Below are 19,711 nucleotides of genomic sequence, written 5' to 3'. Positions count from 1 at the left end.
TAGCCTTTCTGCCAAAGGTGTTGGCTGGACCCAGACACTTCGGCAGGCAGTATATGCTACTCATGTGTATTCTCTCCCCCAACCACCTTAAACTAATCAATTAGGTTGGGAGTGCATTGTACTGGTGTCTTGGTGGCCCCAGGCAGTACGTGTTTGCTCTGATCTCTCTCCCCGCCAAGGACATGCAGGCCCTTGGCCTCCTCCATCGCCAGACCCTGACCACACAACACCTGGAGGAAGAGCGCCTTATCTTCTGCCTAGGAACCCTCCAACCACACGGGATGAATGTAGATTTCTCCAGCTTCCTCATTTCCCCTCCCCCCACCTTATCTCAGTCCCAACCCCCAGATTCAGCACCATCCTCTTGACCTGCAATCTTCTTCCCAACCTCTCCGCCCCCACCCCCTCTCTTCACCTCACCTTCACCTCCGTATTTCCAGCGCCCCTCCCCCAAATACCCCCCCCTCTACCTTTTATCTCAGCCCATGTGGCACACCAGCCTTATTCCTGAAGAAGGGCTTATGCCTGAAACGTCGATTTGCCTGCTCCTCGGATGCTGCCTGGCCTGCTGCGCTTTTCCAGCACCACACTTTTCAACTCTGGTTTCCAGCATCTGCAGTCCTCACTTTCTCCCTCTGCTATCTCTCTCTCCATTTTGTAATCCGGCAGCCATTTTGTGTGTCAAGTAGCCAACTTATGGCTCAGCAGCCATCTTGGGTGTCCATGTGCCTAGCGTTACCCTGCCCCATGCCATCTCCCACTTCACAGTTTTATTGCAGTACTGTAGGTTAACTTGTAAGCTAGCTTGACAATTGTTAAAAGCTGAAAATATAAGAATGCATGCTTGGAATTTTCAAATCACACTATAACTTCATATGTAGAGTATAAACATCAGTTATTAAACTCGTGCGACGACCCAGAGACAAAAATGTCAGGTGCCAGTAAGAAGGTACAATTGGTTAGGTTGTGACCTGGTTGGGCCTTTAAAACCCTCGTACTGTTGAAGGAATAGAAGACTTAGGTATATAAGGATGCACAGTCTGGGGTTTCTGGACTGAAGGATAGGTTGCAATGCAATTATCCTCAGCTTCAATTTTGGGAGACTGCATGAAAGCTGTAGTCACACTACATAAAATAATTTCACGATTAAACTCTACAATATGGTTCATGAACTTCTAATCATCGATGTTAGATAAATTAACAATACAAATTTCACTCAACGAACATCTCAATTCTAAAGATTTTGCCTTTGTGTTCAAATTCATCCATAAGCTGGTATTTCACAACCTTTGTGAACTCTTCCAGCCCAATTACCCTCCAAGAAGACTGCGTTTTTATGTGTAAGCTCTTGTAGATGCTCCCATCCTTTTGCCACACCATAGATGGCCCTGGTTTTATCCATCCAGACCATTCACTTCTCTAAGAACCTCTACAAAGTTTATAGCTTTGAGCATGATTTTTTTTCAACAATCCTAATATCTCCTACCTTGAGTCAATAACATTTTTTATCTTAGAACATTCCTATTAAGCACCACAGACATTTCTTATGTTAAAGACAACATATGATGCAAAAATGTTGTTTTTAGGTAGGAGCTATGAGAAAAGTGCATTAATGTGAGTGAGAGAGAGAGAGAAATAGGCAGACAGAATCCACTGTTCATTGTTTTACAACCTGCCACAGATTGCAATCATTTACCTTCCACTAAGTGCATCCTCAGATCAATGAAGAGATATTTCTGTAATATAAAGTGAATTAAATTTAAACAAAATTCTGAAAGCAAACAGCACACCTGTTAGTAATTGAACAAGAAAGGAAAGATTAGTTCTGATTAAAATCATATAAAGGAACATCATTTTTTTAAGATATCCAATTTATGTTGGGTTCTATATGAGCACATATTTTAATGCACTCTTAATAGAGTCAAATGCCTAAAGCTATTTCACAGAATTGTATAGAAAAAAAGAGCTTCATATTATACTTAGGAAAGGGCAAATAGAATGGTATTGAGTATTCTCTATTCAAAGTATGACATCATTAAAAAGATTGTATTCAAGGCGGATTTATTAGGCCTTCCCTGAATTCCAACATTGTTGAGTCTTTTAGTTAATAGATTATCACATTGTACATGTTTAACTTGAGTAATATCGGAGATGAACCAGCAGTAACTGAATTGATCAGCTCAGAGTGGTTTCTCATAAAATGTGTCTTTATCTGTTGAGATTGCTCTTAGGTTGGACCATGTGAACCAGCTCAATCACAATAGAACTGTATATTTGTCAAGGTGGCTGCAGAATAGCAGTTAATCCATTTCCACATTGACAAATACCTTTTTACCTGAAAATCCAAAGCTGCTTTTTATCTACACCCACGAGTTTGTTCTTATTGACTGAATATCTTCAACAAAAAATTCTATTAAATTCCATTTTACATTAAGAATTCACATTGTGCTGCACTAACCTCCCAGAGTTTGCACAGTACTTTGCTGTACAACATTGTATCAGGCATATTTATGCTACAAGCTGCAGCTGGTTGAAAGGTCTCTGCAGTGACTTGGAGTTTGGAACATCATCCATTGTACAGTTAAAAATACTCAAGTACCATACCTAAAAATACCAACGCTGTGATTCTTTTTTTCCAAGTAAGAATTTTTGTGAACATTTCAATCTCTATTAGCTTCTATTGGATGTATTATATTGTGAAGAAAATTATAGATCTACACTGGAGTTCGCTGGTAACTCGGTGCTAAATTCAACAAAATGGAATCTTACTGACTTAGCTTTTGGTGGGTGGGCGAGGGGTCAGGATATGTTTCAGGCTAAGAACCTGAATGCAAGGATAGCTGGACTTATGATGTTCTGAAAGTCGAATAATTAAAACTGTATAACTGAGCTGTCTGTTCAATTAGGGAGAGAAAGTCAGAGAAACAACAAATCGTTATTGTGCAGGAGGCCATTCAATCCATCATGTCTATACTAGCTCTCTGAACGAGCATTAAAGACATAATAAAATGTAGATAATGCTTGAGAAATACAGCAGTCCTAGCAGCATTTGTGGAGTGGGAAAAACAGAATCTACGTGTTGAACCTGGTATGACTCTTCAGAATGATGAATTATGATTTAATGCCATTCTCCTTCCATTTCCCCATTACCCTGCACATTGTTCTATTCAAATAATCATAGAATAATCTCTCAAATACCTCATTTTGAATCTGTCTCTGCCAAAGTTCTAGGCACATATTCCATACCAGCCACTCGTTATGTGAGAAAAGATCTCTTCTCACTTTTCATAAATTACCTTCAGAACAACACACAAGAACAAAGAACTGCAGATGTTGGGAATCTGGAACAAAAACGAAAACAGTCTTGCTCTTGGTCCTTTAGGGAGTGCTAACAGTTCCTCCTTATCTACTCGGTTCAGACCTCTCATGATTTTGAAAACTTCTATCAAATCTCCTCTTAGCCTTCCTCTTGCCAAGAAAAATAGTCTCAATGTTTTAAAAGATTTTTTTCTCTCCAATCTCTCTTCATAATTAAATTTCTCATCCCCCAAGCTATTCTTATAAACCTTTTCTGCACACTGTCCAATATTTTCACATCTATTCTGAGGTTTGGCACTCTGAACTGTACACAATACTCCAGCTGAGGTTTAACTAATATCTTATACAAGTTCAGCATAACCTCCTTGCTCTTGTACTGTTTGCCTCTATTAATGAAGCCTGGGATATTGTATCTTTTATTAACTGCTCTCTCCAGCTGTCCTGCCGCTTTAGTGATTTACACACAATTACAAACATGTAGTTTTGGTCCTGTGTATACATTAGTTCATGATGTCTATCCACGTTCTTCCTATCAAAATGTAACATATCATACTTCTCTGCATTGAACTTCATTTGTCACCTATTTATTCCTTCAACCAACTTATCAATGTTCTTTTGATGTGTAATATTGCAGCTTACAATATTTCTAAGTGTTTTTCCTTCTGTTGGTCTCTGTCTTATCCCGTCTTTCTGATCTGCCACTTAATGTAACAGTATGCGCTGTGCCAGAATTAATATACTCCTGTAACTTCCATCTGAGGTGTTTTTTTCCATATCCATGATCTTGTCATGCTCTTGAGATGCTATTTATACTTTGAGTTTGCCTATCAGTAAGGGAATTTTTAAAAATCTTCCCATGATTGCATATATGTTAGGAAAAAAAAAACGATTCCTTACAGCTCCCTGGAAACTCCAGTGAAAACCTTCAGCCAATCCAAAAAGTATCCATTAACCATCATTCTCTTTCCTAACACTTAGACATTGTTTAATGGTGCTGCTCTGTAGCTGAATAACATTAATTCTCAGCTTGCACTCTTGGACATTAGTGACTTGCTGGTGTTGACTGCCATCTTTGCTTCTCCATTTTGAGGATGAAGCAAACAATGTGACATCTGGCTGATACCTGCCCATGAAATAATTTTCCAAATTTCCCATTCACAAATTGATGACCATTATTCAAAACTGTAACTTGGTGGGATATTTTTATTTCTGTGATGATGTAGGAGCTATTGATGTGAAGTATTTCTTGAAGTGTCCTAATCTTCCACATTTATATCACCCAGCTCCCCCTGATGAGTATTTCTTGTACTTATGGTGTTACTCTGGACATTGTTTTGAATGATTTAATATGGGTAATGTCTCTTTGCTGTTTATTTGGGGTACTACTCTTGGGACCTATTCACCTGACCAAATTGGAAGGATCCATGATGTTTTGTCTAAGAATGGACCAAACTGGGCTCTGACCTCAGCTTGAGGTGCATTTTGAATCACTTGCTGTTTTGGCTGAAGAAAGTCAAGTGACTTTTCAATCCTTGATGCCCACGATATAGCCTCATATTAAATCATCTTTCAATGCTCCATATGTTACTCTGTGTATTACCTCCAGAGGATTAGTCTGAGATTTTGGATTCCCCACTCCAGTGACATTTACCATGATGCTATCATCTGTCCTGTGGGAAGTTGAGTCTGAAAAAACTCAGTATTTTTTTTTGGTTACACTGCTATCCTTGGACACATGTGATCCAGTCCACCATATTGTCAGTGCAGTCAAATACATTTGCCATCCAAATAGTTGTAGCATGCCTACAGCTGTTGTAGCTTGAGCTCAGGAAACAGATGAGTGAGTGGGCCACATTAATCAGACTCTCCAAAATTATCCTCCTCTTTGGTTAAAAAAAAATATTGGATGTAGAATTATCCATCAGCTCTGTTTTGTAACATACAGAATCATCCATTTCTGCATAAGTTTCCATGGTTGTCTCTGCTGGCATTTCCATGCTTGCCTTCCACACCCAAGTGAACAAAACACATCATTGGTTTGGATGGCTTGACCTAATTCCACTTCATTCTGAATGCTGTGTACAATTGTAGCTTGTTTGGACACAGTGTGGTGGAAGCAATTGTTAATGGCAGCATGCATCACTATCTTTCACACCTTTTTCATCATAAGCATGAAGTTTGGTTGTACTTCTGCTTCAAAACAAGAATCTGAACAACCTAAGAGAACACCTGCCATTGTACTGGATTTTCCAGTCCTTTGTCATCCATTGTTCCCAAGGCTAGAACATAGCCATGGTGTTGGGAAGCAAGATGGTCAGCTTGACGGTCTTGGCGACAGCAATGTTGGGATATGCAGGGCAGATGTCTGTAATGATGATAATCTTCCTTTGATACATTTTGTGCATTTTCCTGCTCCATGTTTCAAAAATACTAAAGGTCAACCAAATGCTTTTCTTAGTGTTGGACATTTGCAAAGCAAAATGGCTTCCCTAACACAAGAAGCAGTAGCTTTTTGGTGCCATCCATGTTTGTGCAGACCACAGCAGTAACACAATCCTTTCTTTGCTTTCCACCATTGCATATTTTATCCCCAAACATAAATAACAATCTGCCAAAAGGTGGTAAAGCAGTTCAGTTTCACCCACTTTAAAAATGTCTCTTGGCGTATTCTCATTGAGGACACGTGTGAGAACATCTCGCAGTCAATATCTTTCATTGTTGCCATAATATCCACACCCTCACTGTGGGAAGTAATGCCTTGCCTTGCCTTGAAATGGTGCAGCAATTCATCGCTGCAGGTGAGCTCCTTGTAGCTCAGCCTATTTTGTCAAAGCGGTCTTTGCTGCAGGACTGGATCAGAGCGGGACATTCTCAGCTCAAGCTGCCTTGAAATACTAATGGGATAAAATGAGCGCTGCAGATGCTGGAGATCAGAGTTGAAAACTGTAGTGCTGGAAAATCACAGCCAGTCAGGCAGCATCTGACAAGCAGGAGAATTGACATTTCGAACATGAGCTCTTTGTCAGGAATGAGGGGGTGGCCCAAAGGGCTCAGAGATAAGAGGTAGATGAAGTTGTGGGGTGAAGGTAATAGGTCGGAAAGGAGGGTGGAGCAGAAAGGTGGGAAGGAAGATGGACAGGTAGGACAAGTCATGAGGGTGGTGCCAAGTCGGAAGGTTGGATCTGGGATAGGGAAGGGGGAGGAGAAATGAGGAAACTGATGAAATCCACATTGATCCTGGTGGATGCTAATGGTTCTATTGGATTTAGACTCTGGCAAAGTAAACCTACCCAGTCAAACTTATTGTTAACTTAAATCTCAACTAAATAAAATTCAGTTCATGAAATTAACTTAGTCAGCTTTACCAGCTATAGACTGGGCATTGCAATGAAATGTACATTTCCTCCAGGATTCCACCAAACAACAAAATTAACTCATGGTAGAATATATCTATAGGTTTATATTAGCAGAAATATTTTGTTTCTAAGCTTACCTCTATCAACACTTAGAATCTTAACTTCAGAATTCTCAGATTTTGTCATCCAGAGAATTTAAAATATGAGACTACAACTTTTTTTATACTTGCTTATCAATATTCATTGTAAGAATTCATTCTAATTTACATTATAATCATGAATAGAGTATCATAGAATATCAAAGGTAGTTATTATATACCTATTCCACTTTTAAATGACATACAATGTTTAAATCCATCTTTTTAAAAAAAAATTCAAATCTCATTAAAAGAAAACCATTGATGCTGGAAATCTGAAATCTGGCAGCAATTTTAAAGAGACAAACAGACTTAATAATGTAAGTACAATGACTTCTTCAGAACTGAAGGCAACTGAAAAATGATTTTTTTTCATGCTGTTGACAAAACAGGAGGAGTCGGAGGAGGAGGAGTGATTGAAACAGCTGGTGAGGGTGTCCAGAGCAAAAGACAAAGGGTGTGCTGATATGTAAGAGGAATGATTGAGATGAAAAGTAAGTGTTAATGGTAGGCATTAATAGAATAAGTCAGTTCCCCAATAGAAAATCTAACAGGACACAAGAAGAATATTATTGTTAATAACAATTGGTGGGTGGAGAGAGGTGGGGGACGTAATCGCTGTGGAGGATAATGTTCATGCTTTGATGTTATTGAGCTCATTTAATGTTGAGTTCAGAAGACTGTAAAGTGCCTACACAATAAATGAGGTGCTGTTGAGTTGAGTTTCACTGGAATAATGCTGGAAAATGGTAAACAGCTGGAAAGTTGGGGACATTCTTGTGGACATAGCAGAAGAGGATATTTAACCAAACAGATTTAAAGAAAGTTAAAAATCTCACAACATCAGGTTATAGTCCAACAGGTTTATTTGGAAGCACTAACTTTCGGAGAGCTGCTCCTTCATCACAACCACCTGATGAAAGAGCAGCACTATGAAAGCTAGTACTTCCAAATAAACCTGTTGAATTATAACCTGGTGTTGTGTGATTTTTAGTTTTGTACACTCCAGTCCAACACGGCCACCTACAAATCATGATTTAAAGGAAAATATACTCTTAATACTGTTTCTTTACATTGCCTTGTCTCAACTTTTAAGAGGATTTTTAGTGGTAAACATAATCTTGTTGTGTCCTAACATGCTGACTCTGCCCAGGTGTCTTTTTTCACATGTCTGTATTGTCTCTATGCCAGAAAGTGCCAGATTGTCTATGTTCATTGTATGTCCACAAAAACAAAAATCTGGTCAACTTTGCTTATACTGTTTCCATCATGGATCTTCCATTTAATTTTGTATCAGATGTTTCCCCCCCCTATGGGTTTCTGTTTTAAGCTGTGGTAAACTATCTTTACTATCTTCAGTGAGATCTCCTTTTCCATTACCACCTGAGGATATCTCTTTTCCTCAATTTCTATCCCTCGCAGACTGAAATCAATGTTAGAAGCCAAACTTTGATTTGTGAACAAATTCATAATCATCTGCTATTCCTGAACCTTCTCTTGCAGTTTTAACTCTCTGCTCTTCCAGATGAGTGCTCACGACTTCCAACTTGCAAAGTTCAAAAATTCTCTCTTTCACCCTTTCTTCTGCTAGGGCCTTCCTTTTGTTTTCATTTTCATAGAGTCATAGAGTCCTACAGCCTTTTGGCCCAAACTAGTCCATGCCGATCAAAATGCAGGCCATTTACCTGCACTTGGCTCATATCCTTCTAAACATTTCTTATCCATGTATTTGTCCAAATGCCTTTTAAATGCTATTAATATACTGTCTCAACCACTTCCACTAGCAGCTCATTCCATATACATACCACCCTCTGTGTAAAAACATTGGCCGTCAGGTTGCCTTTTATTCTTTCCCCTCTAACCTTAAACTGATGCCCTCTAGTCATTGATTCCCCAGCATTTGAAAGAGATTGAGTGCATTCACCCTCTCCATGCCTCTCATGATCTTATATGTTTCTGTAAGATCCTCCCTCAGTCTCCTATGCTCTAAAGTAAAAAGTCCTAGCTTGTCCAACCTCTCCCTATAACTCAGACCATTGAGTCCAGGCAACATCCTTGTAAATTTATTCTGCACTCTTTCCAGTGTAATAACATCCTTCCTATAGCAAGGTGATCAAAACTGAACACAATACTCTGAATGAGGCCTCACCAATGCCCTGCAACATAACTTCCAAACTTTCATGCTCAATGCCCTGGCTGATAAAGACCAGTGTGCCAAAAGCATTCTTCACTACCCTGTCTACCTGTGACTCCCGCTTTCAGAGAACCGTGCACTCTGTTCCATTATGTTCCTTAAGGACCTAGCATTCACCATGAAACTTCTATCTTGATTTGACTTTCCAAAATGTAAGACCTCACACTTATCTATCTTAAACTCCATTTCACATTTCTCGGCCCATTTCCCCAGTTGATTTCTGAGAACTTTCCTCACTCTCAATGATACCTCCTATTTTAGTGTCATCTGCAAACTTACTAATCATTCCTTGTACATTCTCATCCAAATCATTCCCATAGACAACAAACAGCAATGGGCCTTGCATTGACCATTGAGGCACTCCACTAGTCACAGGCCTCCAATCTGATAAGCATCCTGCCACTATTACCCTCTGCTTCCTACCAACAAGCCAATTGTGTATCCAATTTGCCAGCTCTGCCTGGATTCTATGAGATCTAACCTTCCAGAGCAGCCTACCATTTGGAACCTTATCAAAATCCTTAATGAAATCCATACAGACTATGTCTACTGCCCTGCCCTCATCAACATTCTTGATCACTTCACTAAAGAACTCTAACAAATTTGTGATGCATGATCTCTTATGTACAAAGCCATGCTGACTATTCTTAATCAAACCCTAATCTTTCTAAATGCATGTATATGTCATCTCTCAGAATTTTCTCAAGTAACTTACCCACTACAGATGTTAAGCTTACAGGTCTATAGTTCCCAGGCTTTTCTTTTCAGCCCTTCTTGAATAATATTTGCTTTTAATCATAATCCAAGCTGTGCCACATTCTTTTCTCCTTCTTTTCCCTCATCATTCAAGATGCTTCATTTCTAATTGAATTTTAGCAATTCCAAATGATTCTCAGCTCATTCCTGGCAATTGTAAATGCAGAACTATAGTTGCAATTATTTCCCCTTTTCTCACAGACACAGGCAACTTTAACTTCAGACTGCTTGCCAATTCCAAATGTTTTGCTTTGCTCACTTTCTGTAAAACGCTCCTGAAATGACTTCTTCCATTCCCAGGAAACTCTTGGTGACTGAAAGAGCCATTATTACACAAGGCATACCCTATCCAAACCAACTGAATGCAACACCAAAAAGAAAATAATGCCAACATTTCTCACTCAGTGTCTTTGAGTCCAATAATCCTAAACCCAAACGTGAATGAGAGAATTAGGGACTTTGGTCCCAACAAGAGCCCCCAACTTTTTATGGACCAGTCGAAACCCCTTGCAACTATAACCTGGACCCTAACTTTTATCTTTTTTAAAGGCAAGTGTAAGCTGCTGTGTTCCAGATGCAATTCGATTGGTTTCAATACTTGGCTTTAAGCAAAACTCACTTTATTCTTACCCCCAGTTAAATTACAAATAAAAGAAAGGTGAATTGGAATAACTTAACTCTATTACAACATTTAACAGAATAGTAGATTATTTAATGACTAAAGAACAACTGTTCCATTACAGTAGCATCCCATAGACACCCCTTTAGCAAAGACAAGTTCAGTAAAGTAGATTGTCTCACATGCAATTCTGGCAGCAGAGTGAACTCCAGCTGAGAGAGAGAGAGAGAGAGAGATAGAGATAGAGAGAGAGAGAGAGATAGAGAGAGAGAGAGAGAGAGAGGTGTAACAGAATCCACAGCCAATGTCAGAACTCCAACAACTACTGAAAGCTAAACTAAAACCTTAGTTCTTTCAGAGACTGACTCCACCCATTCATGCTGCTTCTTTTGATTCAATTTCTAAAGAAAAATCAAGGCTTCACAAGCTGTTTACTTTACTGGCTGGGAACATGCCACTCAGCACCTCTCTCCCAACCTCTTTTCATAAAATAAAATAAAAATTACGCCTCTTATAGCCATAGTATTGTCATAGCAGTCTCAGGAGAAAGGGCTGATTATTTTGGATTGAAGTGAGAAGACATTTCTCCACTAAAAATGTTGTGAACTGTAGAAATTCTTTACATTAGAGGGGTGTGGATACTTTATTGTGGGATACACTTAAGGATGAAGTCAACAAACTTGATAGCTCAGGGAATCAAGGGATTTAAGAAAGGGATTTGAAAGGGTAGGAAATTGGAGGCTGAGGACAAACCATGATTAGTTAAATGGCAGAACAGTCTTGAGGGACCATATGATCTACTGCATCTTTTATTTCTTATATAGCAAACTGTATTCCCTGTGTTCTGAAGAAGGGCCTCTGGACCTGAAACATTAATTCTGGTTTCTCTCCATAATTGCTATCAGATTTGTTGAGTTTTTCTAGCAATTTCTCTTTTTGTCCTGTTAATCCTGCTCTTTATTTCAGCCCAATGGTCTCTGCTTGAGGTGCACATGTGTAGTTATTGCATGATGGCAAAATCAAGCTTCTATTGTGACTTCAATGGTCACCATTCTGTTACTGCTATTCACTTACAAATAATTGCATGTCAGTGAGGGTGACAACAAAGGGATTTAATGGCATGGAAGAAGCATGCTTCATTGATTAAATCACCAAACTAAAAGACTCCAGGTTTCAGTGGATTGAGTTGCCAGGGTTTCAGACAATGTTAAAATGTTGAAAATCATCCTTGATCTTTTCATTATCACAACTTTGTAGGAATGGATCCTATCGTCATTAGATAGACAAAGTACAAGCAGAAATAAAATTATACATGATGGAAAAGGAGCCATTTTCTAGTGAGTAACAAATTGTAATTTGGGCCACCAAAGTCAATCTAAAGTCCATTCATTAATTTCAAGAGTGAAAGTTCATGAATTACCAGTTTTCGGGTGTGATTGTCCCAAAGCTGTTCCTGTGGAAGGAGGCAGCATGCAAACTCAGTGCTGCTTCTTGATTTGAATGCTTGCAGTGTTTGGTCAGAGTGAGGCTGGTTGGCAGAATGGTCAGCAGGAGGCCAAGGAGCTGCTTTGTTCAAAGACTTAACTTGCAGTTATAGTGTTCTTTTTGCATTGATTGGACATGTCAAAGTAGCCAATGAAGGATTCCTTGAAGTGTAGTCATTGTTGTAGGAAACATGACAGCCACATACTCAGCAGATATCCCTTGTCTCCGAGCAGCCACACTCTAGTCTCTGCTTCTTCTTGAAGATGGAACGATAGGAGAAATGTTAGCCTGCCTCAGAACGAAGGGACTGTGGCTGTTGCCAAGGTAGTGGGCATTCACTAACATGATACACTAACAGCTCAGTTGGCTCGACAGCTGATTTGCAATGCCAAGTAATAGTGACAGTAAGGTTTCACTTCCTACAGTGGCTGAGGTTACCATGAAGGACTCTTCTTCTCAACCTTTCCCCTCACCCGCTGGTGACTGTCAGGTTAAACCACCACCAGTCATGTCTCTGTAATGAGAAAGCAGCCCCATAGTCTGTTAATACAATAATAAAATGAGGTTTTACACTTACAAGCAACTTTAATTGCCTTTGGGCTTCTGAAATCTTGCCTTGTCAATGAGGGAGGTTCTCCTGGAGTTACCTGTATGCACCCAATGGTTTCCTGCACAATTGGGAATTGTGCTACAGTGCAAAATATCATCCTTCAGGGAGACAATGACATATTTGCACTCTTTGTTAGCACTCTCTTCAATTCCCAGACAATGAGCTGGTTCCAGAACTAATGGTCACATTCTAAGCTATGGCAAAAATATTAAGGACTAAGAATTTGATTCACATAGATAGCATGAGCCTGTGGAATTTACAATCACTGAATTTCTTAGACTTGACTGTTTTCTAAGACAAAATTTAAGCACTACAGGTTCTGTAAATCAGAAACAAAACAGAAATTGCTGGAAAAGCTCAGCAGGTCTGGCAGCATCTGTTGACAGGAAGCAGAGCTAATGTTTTGGGTCGGGTGACCCTTCCTCAAAACTGTTTAAGTCTAAGGCATTGTACAATTTGAAGAAGTAGTTGGATATGTCACTTGCAGCTTAGGTGATAAAAGTATATGTGGATAGGTTACTGAGCTGGATGATCAACCATGTTTATATTAAGTGGCAGAGCAAGTTCAAAGGGCTGAATATCCTACTCCTGCACTTACTTTCTATGTTTCTGTGAGGTGTTGTATAGGTCACTAGCTCCCGCCTTATCTGGATGTAGAGAAGTGTAATGTCATTCTGGCCTTGTGCTGTGACATCTTTGCCCTTTTCCAGGTTATTTGGAAGAAGATGGCACAGTTTTTTTGATTAATTATTTCTTGAACACAAATTGCCTGAGATGCTGTTCCCAACTGAAAGTTAAGAAGTGTTGTCCAACAATCAGCTTTGTCCTTCTTTGCAGAATTTTCCCTCTTGATATCCCCTGCTCCATTTTACAGTCAAACTGCAGACACAGATGTAGAAAATTATAGATCACAGATTTATTATAGCACTGACGGAGATCATTTGGCCCATTGTACATAGCCTGGCCATTCAAACTAGCAGCATTATCCAGTGCCAATCTCCTGCACTTTCCCCAAACTCTTGCACACAATTAGTCCAAGTAATTATCCAATGCCCTCCCAAACGCCTCAATTGAACCAGCCTCCACCGCATCTCAAGGCAGTGCATTGCAGACATGAATTACTCACTGTGTGAAAAAAACCTATTCATTACATCACCCTTGCTTTTTTCACACATCACATTAAATTTATGCCGCGTTATCCATGTTCCTTTTAGAACAGGGAACAGCTTTTCCCTATCTACTCTATCCAGCCCACTCATGATTTTGAAAACTTACATGAAATCTCCTCTCAGTCATCTTCTCTTGAAGGAGAACAGTCGCAACGTCTACAAACTATCTTCATACTGAATTTTGTCATTTCTGGAATCATATTTGTAAATTGCTTTTGCACTCTCTCCAATGCATTTACATCTTTCCTATAATATGATACCGACAACAGTATGCAGTACTCCAGCTGAGGTCTAACAAGCTTAATATCACCCACGTATTATTGTAACCTTCGCCCTTTTGCCCTTTTAAATCAAGTTGAGAATACTGCATGCTTTATTAACTGCTCTTTCCACCTGTTCTGACACTTTCAATGACCTGTACACATATTTACTGTGGTCCCTCTGCTTCTTCACCCTTTATAGAATTGTACCACTTATTTTAAATTTTCTTTCACTGTTCCTGCTATCAAAGTGCATCACCTCAGGCTTCTCTGCATTGAATTTCATCTGCCCAACTACCTACCCACCCACTCCATCAACTTGTCAATGTCCTTCGGAGTTCCAAGTGTCCTCCTCATAGCTTACAAGTCTTCTAAGTTTCATGTCATCCGCTAACTTTGAAATTGTCCAGATCATTAACATATCAGGAAAAGCAAGAGTCCCAATACCGCACCTTGGAGAAATCTACAAACTTGCATCCTGTCTGAAAAATATCCATTGACCATTACCTGCTGTTTCTTGCCACTCAGATGATGTTTCTAATGTAACTGTAGCCTCCATACCTGTTCCAAAGTTGGATCACCAGATCCTCAAGCCTCCCAAACAGTAGACTGCAGGAGTTCACCAACTTCCAAACATGTATATGCAGCCATCCTCTCTCAGGTCTGTGGCAAGCTGCAACTTAATTATCCTTAAAGTTATTGGGCAGTTTTTCTGCCCAAAGGAATCAGGTGTCTGCTTGTCTCACAAAAGGATCAAATCTATCTTTTCCAAAAGCTACAGGTCCTTGTATAATCAATTCCTAAACACCACATATTTCCAAAAATTCTCTGAAACATAATACTGTTCAAACTTGCATTTTTCCAAACAAAAGTGTCATTTTTGGACTTTCAAGTCTGCCTTGAGGTCTTAGCCTCATGTAATTCAGACACAATGTAACTACCTGTTAAGCACTAGGTAATAAAACTATTTTGTTTATTTTTCTGAGCCTCATCTCTGCCAAAGACTTTGAACAACCTTTTCCACATGGTATAAATAATTTAAATTAGGAGGGTTCAGAAGGATTGATCGCAGTGAACCTAGCTAAGGCATCTCAAATGGCTCTGGTAGACAAATCTAAAACATATATAGTCATTTCTTCGATAGTATGATAGTCGTATTTCTGTGTGACCCTGCACTATACAAGAATCGTGCAATACAAATAGCACTTGAAGTGTTAGCAATGTAATCATGTTTTAGCCAACACGCATTTTAAAAGTTCACACTTGAGAAACAACGACCCCTATTCAACAATTGCTTAACAGCCAACGTGCGTTGACAAAACGCGCATTATAGCAGAATGACCTGTACTATATTGACAGTGGTACAAATATATTTCAACCGAGTATGGAACGACAGCCTAATGTACAGGGCCACCTAAATCAAAGGCACAACTCGACCTTACTCTGTACAATTTCTAAGTGTCACAGTTAGCAGGAGACTCACATTTAAAACATAAAGTTCTGGGTTCAAGTTCTAATCTTGGATAAGGCCAACATTCAAGATTGGCACTGAGTGCAATAATGAGGGAGTGCTCCACTATTGGAAATGCTATCAGATTAAACCAAGATCCCACCTCCCTGTTCAGATTATTGTGAAAGATCCCATGGTACTACTTGGAAGAGGAGTAGGGGAGTTATTCCTCTCATGTTGTGACAAACGTTTATTTCTTAATCAACAGTTAAAACAAATTACTCAGTTATGATTACTTTGTTAATAAATGTTAGTCTGCAATTTTGACACAAATCGAAGCAAAGATTTACGTCTTAGAGCAAAGATCTAATTTTTTAATGAAGTGGTTTCATTAATTTGATCCCATTTTTGTTAGGAACTTTCTGCTCAGATGAGAGATGTCAATACGAAGGAACAGACTAATTTTTCATGCTGTGCTCATATCAACACAGAGCACAAATGAGTCAGTGAGAGAGCACAACAGATGAGGAAGAACAGTCAGTGATTTTTTTTTTAGTTTCCTTAATTCCAATCTCAGAAGCCATCGCCTGTACCTACTACTAACTTAGAATATTTTTCAATTTTTCCGTAAAAAGTTGAGCCTAACTTTTAGGGAAATCTGCAATTCTTAACTGTTCTGGCTTATCTATGACTCCTGACCTACTGCAATATGGTCCACCCTTATCAGCCCTCTGAATCACTCTAGCAAGCCGTTCCAATGCACTTACCCATTAGGCTTGAGTTGTTCAAGAAAACGTTTCCACACCTCCTTCTCAATAACTTCCTTGCCAGCAATGCCCACATTCTATGAATGTATACATTGAAATTTCTTTTAACGAAGTAGTCAAAAATGTCCAACAGCAAGAACTGAAAACATTCACTTTCTATTGCAATTAAATAAAGATGGTAGTGAAGAAGTGGAACTAAATTCGAGGTTTACTGAATGGAGTCTTTAGGATAAGAATTATATGAATGAACAACATCAGAATGGTTGGGTAGTGAAGAGTACTTTATGGAAGTACTTTTGTTCCATGCTGAATTTTCTTTGTAGCAGCTGAACTCCTACTCAACCATTCACTGTAGGGGTTGCTTCCTGTGTGTTGTGGCAGCAACCTTACAATAATTTAACACGGATTTAATTAACTAGGTTTGTTATTCAATGAAATGTAAATAGCATTCAACAATAACGTATATTACTTGGCGAGTAAGTCCTTGTATGTCAAAGCAGTAGGAGCTACCTTTCCGTCTGTATTGCATATTTTAACAAGGGCTTAATTATACAAGAACATTCATGCGCTTGCATAATTGTTGTTAATTAGTTCTTAATTATCTGCTTTCCATAAATAACCAGTTTTAATGAGTTCCAGCCATTCCCGTAAATGCCAGCCATTATGTGGAATAAAGAGTATTATGTTGTAAGTATGGTACATTTATAGTATATACTAAAATGATTTTGGTACCAATCACAATGAAATATTCATTTGATATGTCAATAAGATTTTAAAACAATTGCAAGCTGAAATGGATCTGTGCCCAATTGTTGAATTCAAACACTAAGTAAATTGTCAAATGTGCAACCCAGAGTGAACTCTTCACACTGTGCATGTTGCTCAAGCTTTCGTTCCAAAAGGAACTATCTTTGAAGTCTATGTTTGTTTGCTTTTATTTAAGATACAGCTCCACCTTATTTAGAATTGTGGGTTATAGTTGGAAACAAAATTCTTACTAATTAGTAGGTTTGCTGAAAGAATACACCGTATTGCTACTTGCAGTAGAAGTTAGTTGACAATAGATGCTCATTGAGTCAGAGAGGATAGTCTAACATCTCAAGAGCAAGCAGACTTGGCTTCTCCTTAAACGTCTAAATTTTTAAAAAATCCAATCGTAACCCAAACACTTCCAATTTTAATGGTGGCGGGTTAGGGACTTAAAGAGTTGTGAAGCTTTGAAGGAAGATGCAGGTCTTCAGTTTTACAAGGTTTTATTTACAGCAGCAGGCGATATTATCGCTGGACTCTTAATCCAGAGACCCAGATCATGTTCTGGGGACCTGGGCTTCAGTCCCACTGCAACAGGACTCAATAAGGAAAAAGCACCCCATGTCATGAGAGGACCAGCAGGGGGTAAAAATTTGGAAGGATGGAATCAGGCTCTAAAGTTATTGAACTTGAGGCCTAGAGGCTGCAGGGTCTCCAAGCAGAAAATGAGATGCTATTCTTTGCGCTAAGGTTTTCTGTAGCACTGCAGTTAAGTCTGAGACAGAGATGTTAGTGTGGGATATCACAGGCAACTGGAAGCTCAAGGTCATTCTTACAGACAGAACTTGGGCATTCTGCACTTCATCTGCGTTTCGTCTCCCCAAAGTAAAGGAGCCTAGCAGCGAATACAGTAGACTAGATTGAGTGAAGTGCAGGTAACACACTGTTTCACCTGGAAGGGTTGACTGGGACCTTAGATATTGAGGAGGGAGGAAGTAAATGGGCAGGTGTTACACCTTTCCATAATATTTCATGGAAAGGTGCTATGGGGATGTGGGAGGTTTTGGGAGTGGAGGGAGAATGGACAGGGTGTCCTGGTGAAATCATCCTTGCAGAATGCTGACAAAGTAGGGGAAGAGAATCTGTGTCTGACTGTGGCATCCCACTGGAGATTATGGAAATGGAGGCTATGATCCTTTGGATGCTGAAGCTGGTGAGTTGGTGAATAAAGACCAGGGTACCCCTATCATTGTTGTCGGAGGAAAGAGAAGAGGTGAGGACAGCAGTGCAGGAGATGGGTCATACATGGCTAAGAGCTCTGTCAACCACATTATAGGGAGACCTTGGTTGAGGTAAACAGTGGACATTTCTAAGGTGCCACTATCGAAGGTGGCATCATCAGTACAGATCCGATGGGGATGGAAAACCTGGGAGAATAGGATGGAGTCTTTACAGGAAGCAGGCTGTGTATAGTCAATGTAACTGTGGAGATCAGTGGGTTTGTAATGGATATCAGTGGCCAACCTATCCCCAGAAATGAAAAAATAAAGATGTTGAGGAAGGGAAGGGAAGGGAAGAGTCAGAGATGGAAGAGGTGAATGTCAAAGGAGGTTGGAAATTGGAAGCAAAAATTGATACATTTTTCCAACTCTGAATGAGAGAGGGAAGCCAACACGATGATGTAATTGATGTACAGGAGGAAGTGCTGTGGGGAGCAACACAAGTAGGGCTAGAACGTGGAATGAGATTTGAAATTAAGATTAGATTAAAACTGCATTAAAACCAAATTGTTCCCAAGCAAAATAAATGGTCTTTAGCTGAGAAATTAATTTCAGTGTAGTCGGTTGCCCAACATTAGTTTTAATCAGTGTTACCTATTTTCTGATGGTACGTGAAACTGAATCTTGGAAGGGAGATTAGCTTTCTTCTGACCCTAAGTAAATCAGATAAATTTCAGCCTTATATTGGGAGAATCTTTATTGCACACAAAATTAGTGAGCATGTAACTCCAAGCATGTTTGGGGAATACACAAAATGTATTTCTTCATGGGATGTGGGCAACACTAGCAGGGAGCATCTTAGTTGCCCATCTCAATTGTCCTTCAACTAGGTTGCTTCCAGATCACCTCAGAGACCACTTTAGAGTCAATTCCAATGCTATAGGTCTGGAGTGGCATGTTGACCAAACTAAGTAAGATTGATAGGTTTCTTTTCCCAAAAGGACGTGTCTAAATTGGAAGCTCTTTTGATGCTAATTCCATAGTCGCCATTCCTGACACTTTTATTCATTGAATTTGGTATTCACCAGCTACCTTGATGGGTTTTGGACTGATGTCCCCAGAACAATACTCTGTATTTCAATGACGTTACCACTATGACACCATCTCCAATTTAGAGAGAGATATAAGATCCTACAGTTGCCATTTATTCAATGCATTCAATGCAAAAGACTTTAAGCCATTTCATCCAATTTCTTTTGACATGGTATTTGACATTTTATACCAGGTCGCTAAACATTAAATAAAACTATCTCGACAAAAGAGCAGAGTGAAGGGTAAACAGTACAAAAATGATAGGGGTGAGGGCAGGAAGGTGGATCGCATTGAAACTTACAGAATGCTGAGAGCCCTGGATAGAATAGGTATGGAGACAATGTTTCCACTAGTCAGAGAATCTAGGACCCAAAGGCACAGCCTCCAAGTGAAAACACAATCCTTTAGAACTGGGATGAGGAGGAATTTCTTCAGTCAAACAGTGGTCAACCTGTGGATTTCATTGCCACAGAAGGCTGTGGAGGCCAAATAATTGAATGTATTTATGACAGAGATAGATAGGTTATT

Source organism: Chiloscyllium punctatum, chromosome 23 (genome assembly GCF_047496795.1).
Source record: "Chiloscyllium punctatum isolate Juve2018m chromosome 23, sChiPun1.3, whole genome shotgun sequence".
Classification (NCBI taxonomy): domain Eukaryota; kingdom Metazoa; phylum Chordata; class Chondrichthyes; order Orectolobiformes; family Hemiscylliidae; genus Chiloscyllium; species Chiloscyllium punctatum.
The sequence above is the reverse complement of the archived record's forward strand: the minus strand, read 5'-3'. Positions refer to the sequence as shown.